This window comes from Pinus tabuliformis, chromosome 5_1, assembly GCF_031772625.1.
Source record: "Pinus tabuliformis cultivar Carrire ecotype Pingquan chromosome 5_1, CPIR1, whole genome shotgun sequence".
Taxonomy (NCBI): Eukaryota; Viridiplantae; Streptophyta; class Pinopsida; order Pinales; family Pinaceae; genus Pinus; species Pinus tabuliformis.
Window position 1 is genome coordinate 811,756,146 of NC_142305.1, and position 5,975 is coordinate 811,762,120.

Here is a 5,975-nt window from a genome sequence, read left to right on the forward strand (position 1 = left end):
CTGGAACTCCCGCAACCTTCTGGGGTGAAGCTGAATTTGTTGCGGTTGTTATTCTCAACAAAACAAATGTTTGAGTGAACAACACTCAAACTCCTCATGAGCTCTGGTATGGTGAGACTCCTTCGGTAAAGCATTTCAAAATTTTTGGAAGCAAATGCTATATTAAGAATAATGATGAACAGCTTGGAAAACTTGAACCTAGAGCAGATGAAGGCATTCTCCTTGGTTATTCTCCCCACAGCAAAGCATATAAGTGTTACAATAAAAGACTTGGAATAATTGTTGACAACATTGATGTAGTGGTTGATGAAAAAGGATACATTCCTAGGCAAGTAAATTATGAAAATATCGAAGAGGATGAAGACTACTCTCCAAATCAGATTGATGATGAAGAAGAACCTCAAGAGGCACCAGAGGAACAGATAAGGATAGAAGAGAAGACTCCATCCACGTATGTTCAGAAGAATCATACAGAATCTCAAATTTTGGGGCAGAAAGAGGCAGGTATACAAACAAGAAGAACAATTGCAGAAGCCTCAAGCTATTTGGCTTTGCTCTCCTCCACTGAGCCACAAAATGTAAAAGAGGCATGCAAAGATGAATGCTGGGTCAAGGCAATGGATGAAGAACTTGAGCAGATCGAAAAGAACAACACTTGGGAGTTGGTCCCTAGACCAAAGGATAAGAATGTCATAGGAACAAAATGGATCTTCAAGAACAAGTTGAATGAAAATGGGGAAGTTATTAGAAACAAGGCTAGACTTGTCTGTAAAGGGTATGCTCAACAAGAAGGAATAGACTTTGAAGAAACTTTTGCTCCCGTTGCTAGACTTGAGGCCATCTGAATGTTCCTTGCTCTCTCAAGCTTTCAAAAATTCAAAGTATTTCAAATGGACGTGAAATCAACCTTTCTGAATGGAGACTTAGAAGAAGAAGTGTACATTGAGCAACCAGATGGTTTCATTCTTGGGAATGATCCAAATCTTGTATGCAGACTTAAGAAGGCCCTCTATGGTCTTAAACAAGCTCCAAGGGCTTGGTACTATTGTTTGGACAAATACCTTCATCAACAAAAGGATCAGAAGATAGCAATATTTATATAAAAATTGAAAATGACAAATTGCTAATACTTGTTGTGTATGTAGATGATATTATCTTTGGCAGCAATGAAGAAGCTATGAGTCAAAGCTTTGCCTTGGTGATGCAGAAAGAATTCGAAATGTCCTTGCTTGGAGAACTAACATATTTTCTTTGATTGCAAATCCAACAAAATGAAGGCAGTATCTTTTTGTCTCAAACCAAATATCTCAAGAAGATCTTGAAGAAATATGACATGGAAGATGCAAAACCAGTTTGTACCCCCATGGTTACAGGATGCAACCTCAGTGCAAATGATGAATCAGCAGCAGTGCATCAACCAACCTATAGATCTATGATTGGAAGTCTACTTTATTTGACAGGTACGCGACCAGACATCATTCATGTAGTGGGAATAGTTGGAAGATTTCAAGCAAATCTTAAAGTAACTCATCTTCAGGCAGTTAAGAGAATCTTCAAGTACCTTCAAGGAACTCAAAATTATGGCTTATGGTATCCTAGAGAAACAGATCTCACACTTCATGCTTATACAGATGCAGATTGGGCCGGAAGCGTGGATGGCAGGAAGAGCACAAGTGGTGGTGCATTCTTTATGGGTTCCAGATTAATATCTTGGTTCAGCAAGAAACATAGTTCGATTGCTTTATCTACAGCTGAAGCGGAATATGTGGCTGCTACATCTTATTGCACTCAACTCCTTTGGATGATGCAGACCTTGCAGGATTTTCAAATCACTTGTACACCACCTATCTCCATCTTATGTGATAATACAAGTACAATAAGCATTTCAAAGAACCCTATCATGCATTCAAAGACCAAACACATACCGGTCAAGTGTCACTTTCTCCAGGAACAAGTGTTGGAACAAAAGGTCAAATTGGAGTATGTTCCTTCTAAGGAACAAGTTGCTGATATTCTCAGTAAACCACTGCCCAGGGAGACTTTTGAATACCTCAGACAGAAGCTGGGAGTAGTTGATGCATCATCTTGCTGTTAAATCTTGTCTGTTTCAGAGAAAAATGGGTGTACGCGAGTTTCCTGAGGAGGATCTGCGTACATACGCCGGTTTGTGCAGAGACATTTGCGTATATGGAGGTCTGATGGATATCAGTAGGGACAGGCTCTGGTTGGAGATATTCTGATATGGGTCTGACAGAGACCATCCGGCACAGGTTCAGGGGGAGTAGATAAACTTCTAATGATGCATTGTTGGCATTATCTTAGAAGCTTTTGGTTCTAGTTCACAGCTGTCATTGAGTTCGGGTGGAATAAAGGCAGAGGGAGAACAGAAGGAAATCTTGGTTGCTGATCTAAATGGTGATTGACAGATGCTGCTGTTATCAGTTATTGGTGACTTTCATAAGTCTTGTTCTAGATATTTCGTCTCTATGTCATGTATCTCCTTTGTGGTATCTCTTTTATGGTGTCAAGGTCATGTAATGGCCTATTTTGGTTTCCCCACTATGCCTGAGATGATCATGTAATGAACTTGGTTGTCATAAATTTCTGATGTATCCCCACTTGGTTGGGTGGATGATCCCCACTTGGTTGGGTGATGGATGTATGTATTGAGTCTTTTGGTGATAGGAAGGTCTTTTATGATGTATAAGTCATGGTTCTTCTTGAAGAACATCTTTTTGTAGATCTTGCCTACAGTCAGGGGGAGCATGGTTAGCACTGCAGGGCAGAGATTTTAGCATGTACTCAGAGGGAGCACAACCCTTTGCCCTTGATGACAAAGGGGGAGAATGAATTTGAGGATCTTGGAGTTGCCATCAAGTCCAAAGGGGGAGATTGTTGGCATTATGGCACAGGTTTAGAGCTATGGCACACGTGTTGTCCTTGATAGCAACTCTCTTTGATAAAAGATCTCAGTTCTGGCTTTCAGAATGAAGGAAAAGACATATACGCAGGTTCATTTAGACGAAGATGCGTATACATGCGGGTTAGACGTTACAAAGGCGCGTATGCGTATACACGCACTTTCACGCAAGGAAAAGCGTGTATATGTTGGAAAACTTACCTTTGGTCCGTGGTAGTTAGTCCTTGGTACTTGAACCTATGGTTTTGGACCATGGTATCTCGTCAGAAGTGTTGATCCCAAGTATTGGGCCCATGGTATTGTGTTATTATGGTTTTGGACTGTGGTATTGAGAAAGGCCTAAGACTATAAAAGGGGAAGGAGATCATTTGGCAAAGTATCTTTGGAATCAATTGAATATCTAACATGTGCTAGATCTGAAACTTTTGTGATTGGGGTTATGGTGTAGATCTGGATCTGAATGAAGGAGTAACTTAAGCGCATAAAGAAGGATAAGATCTATTGATGGGTCATAATCTTTAAAGCTTGAATGATAGTATCTTTGTATGATTTTGATCTGTTTTGTGAGGCGCACACTTGATCTATAAATCTGGGTTATTTAGCATTTGACTGTTTGAAAGAGTAAATTCCCCTTTATAGATCTGTACGCAGGTTTAGTGAAGCGAAGGCGCGTATACACGCAGGTTCAGTAAAGGAAAATTGCATATACACAGATTGCTCCACAAACAGGAGCGTATGCATGCAGGTTTCAGGTTGCTTAAGTAGCGTATACATATTTTATTGTGATCTAGATACCTTTGTTTGTTGTTGCAGTGTTCTGGGTTCAGAATTTGGTATATGGTTACTGTTGCTGTGTTCTGGGTACAACGGTCAGAGAAGTGTTTATTGTGAATCAGTTCTGTTTGGTGGAAAGGAGATTGGTTGAAGCAGAAATCTTGATGATTGATTGATGTTCATGGATCCGGTCTGAAAATTTATGAAACGTGGTCCCTGGAAGAAAGAGAAGGTTGTGGCCTTCAGTAGGCCAGCACCTACGTACTAGTATCTTGGCTAGTACAAGAGCTAAGGGGTTGTAGCTCCCTTCCAGGAGAAACTGGAAAACGAGAGAGGGTTGTAGCTCTCTGCAGGTTGTAGCCTGCGTACTGGTAAAGGACTGCACCAGTACATTGTAAAAGGAAGTTTCTAATTAAAGAAAGATAGAGACGAATTGCAGTAGATGGTTCCACATTGGGTTTCCACCTTATATCTTGTGTTCTTGTGTGTGACTGTCTTCTGTTCTGTTTTACTGGTCTGGTTACTGTTTGTTTCACTCAGATACACAGATTAATAATCAACATCTGAAAGATAAAGTAAATCATAAGTTTGCATTGTATACGCGGGTTTCCTTCTAGATAGTTGCGTATATATGCGGGTTTTACTAACTGAAGTAGCGTATATCCTCTGATTTTTAAAAAGGAATATTTGGCTTGATAACACTGATTCACCCCCTCTCAGTATTATTTCCAACAATAAACCCATCCGCTTACATAATTACGATTTAGTATTAGTTTATGTTTTTCATCAATGACAAGTAATTTTTTTAATTTCATAATTTTTTTTTTAACGGTTGAGTGGAGATTTAACCTCCTAACGTCCTCATTAACAAGATATTTACCAACCATGGAAACTTTACTGAACTATTTTTTAATGACATACTATTTTATCATTATTCATTAATTGATTCCTTCCTTTTTAATATTTGAATTCCAACCTTTTTTCTGTTATAACCGGTTTCACTTTGACGTTAATATTCACTGATTTCAGTTTGACGTTTCAGGGCCAATCAGTCCGGTCCATATTCATATCCAAGACATGAAGATGGATCTATTAACTATTTTTTTGCGCATTTTATAATTTGAGATTCTGTTAGATTTTGTTCAACTTAGATGTGACCTTTTTTGAAAAAAAAAAAAAAATATTTTTTAAATTAAAAAATAATAATGTAGGTTATAAAAAACACGGCTTTATTATAAATGTGTTGGTAGCTAACATTTAATTATTAAAAATATTTTACTCTCACACTAATAAAGAAGGATTATATAATGTAGTAATTATTGTTTCATGCTTTATTCAAAGGTAACTAAATTAAAGTAAAAATATTAAATTTAAGTAAGTGTTAATATTTAGAATTGGGTCAATTTAGATTGGTAAACTGAGGTATTTGGTTATTTATAATTGATTTTTGCTGTGGAGAATCCAATTGTAAATTACTTTTACCTTTAAAATCTATCCAAAAAAATAAAGTGAAAAAACTTATGAAATGCAAAAAAATAATGTAATCTTTGAGTAGAAGACATTAGAGGAAATCATTCAAATAAAAAGATAATATGTAAAATAAAATAACTAACCTTCACCTTTTATAAAGTGAGTTAAAAGATTGAAAAATTCAATTTTTTATTTTTCAATAAAATACAATTTTACCTTTATTTATAATTTTTCAAAATTCCAATAATATTGATTTCTTTTTTCCACAAAATACTTTATCTATATTTTTTCAAAATTCTAACTATAATATTAGTTATTTTAAAAATAGATCCAAACATTTTAAAACAAATTTATAATAAAATTTATGATAAATAAGTAAAATTTTCCACTCTCTAACTTTCATTATTGAGGTTGTCTTGTAATAGTCTTAGTGAGGACATATTGGTTCTTTCTCAGAGTTGAAAGAAAGAAAACAATAATCTCTGTACTGGTTATATATGTTTATAACGCTCCTATTCAGTACGCATAATGATTCTTGCTGAGACTTCATATTGAAGATTAATAGGACCGTCGGTAGACCAAATGCAGACACTTTAACTTGTGAGTCAATATAATGTGAATATTGTATGGATTTGATTATTATAATAGAAATATATTTCATTTTTCTAATGATAAATTTGTTTTATAATCTTTTGTTTTCAAAATTCAATGTGAATCTGTTGTCCAAGTAAAGTTGGTGATAAGACGATTACTAAATTCGTAATTTATCAGCAAGCTTTTGAGCCACTACATTAGTTCTTTAGACCAGATG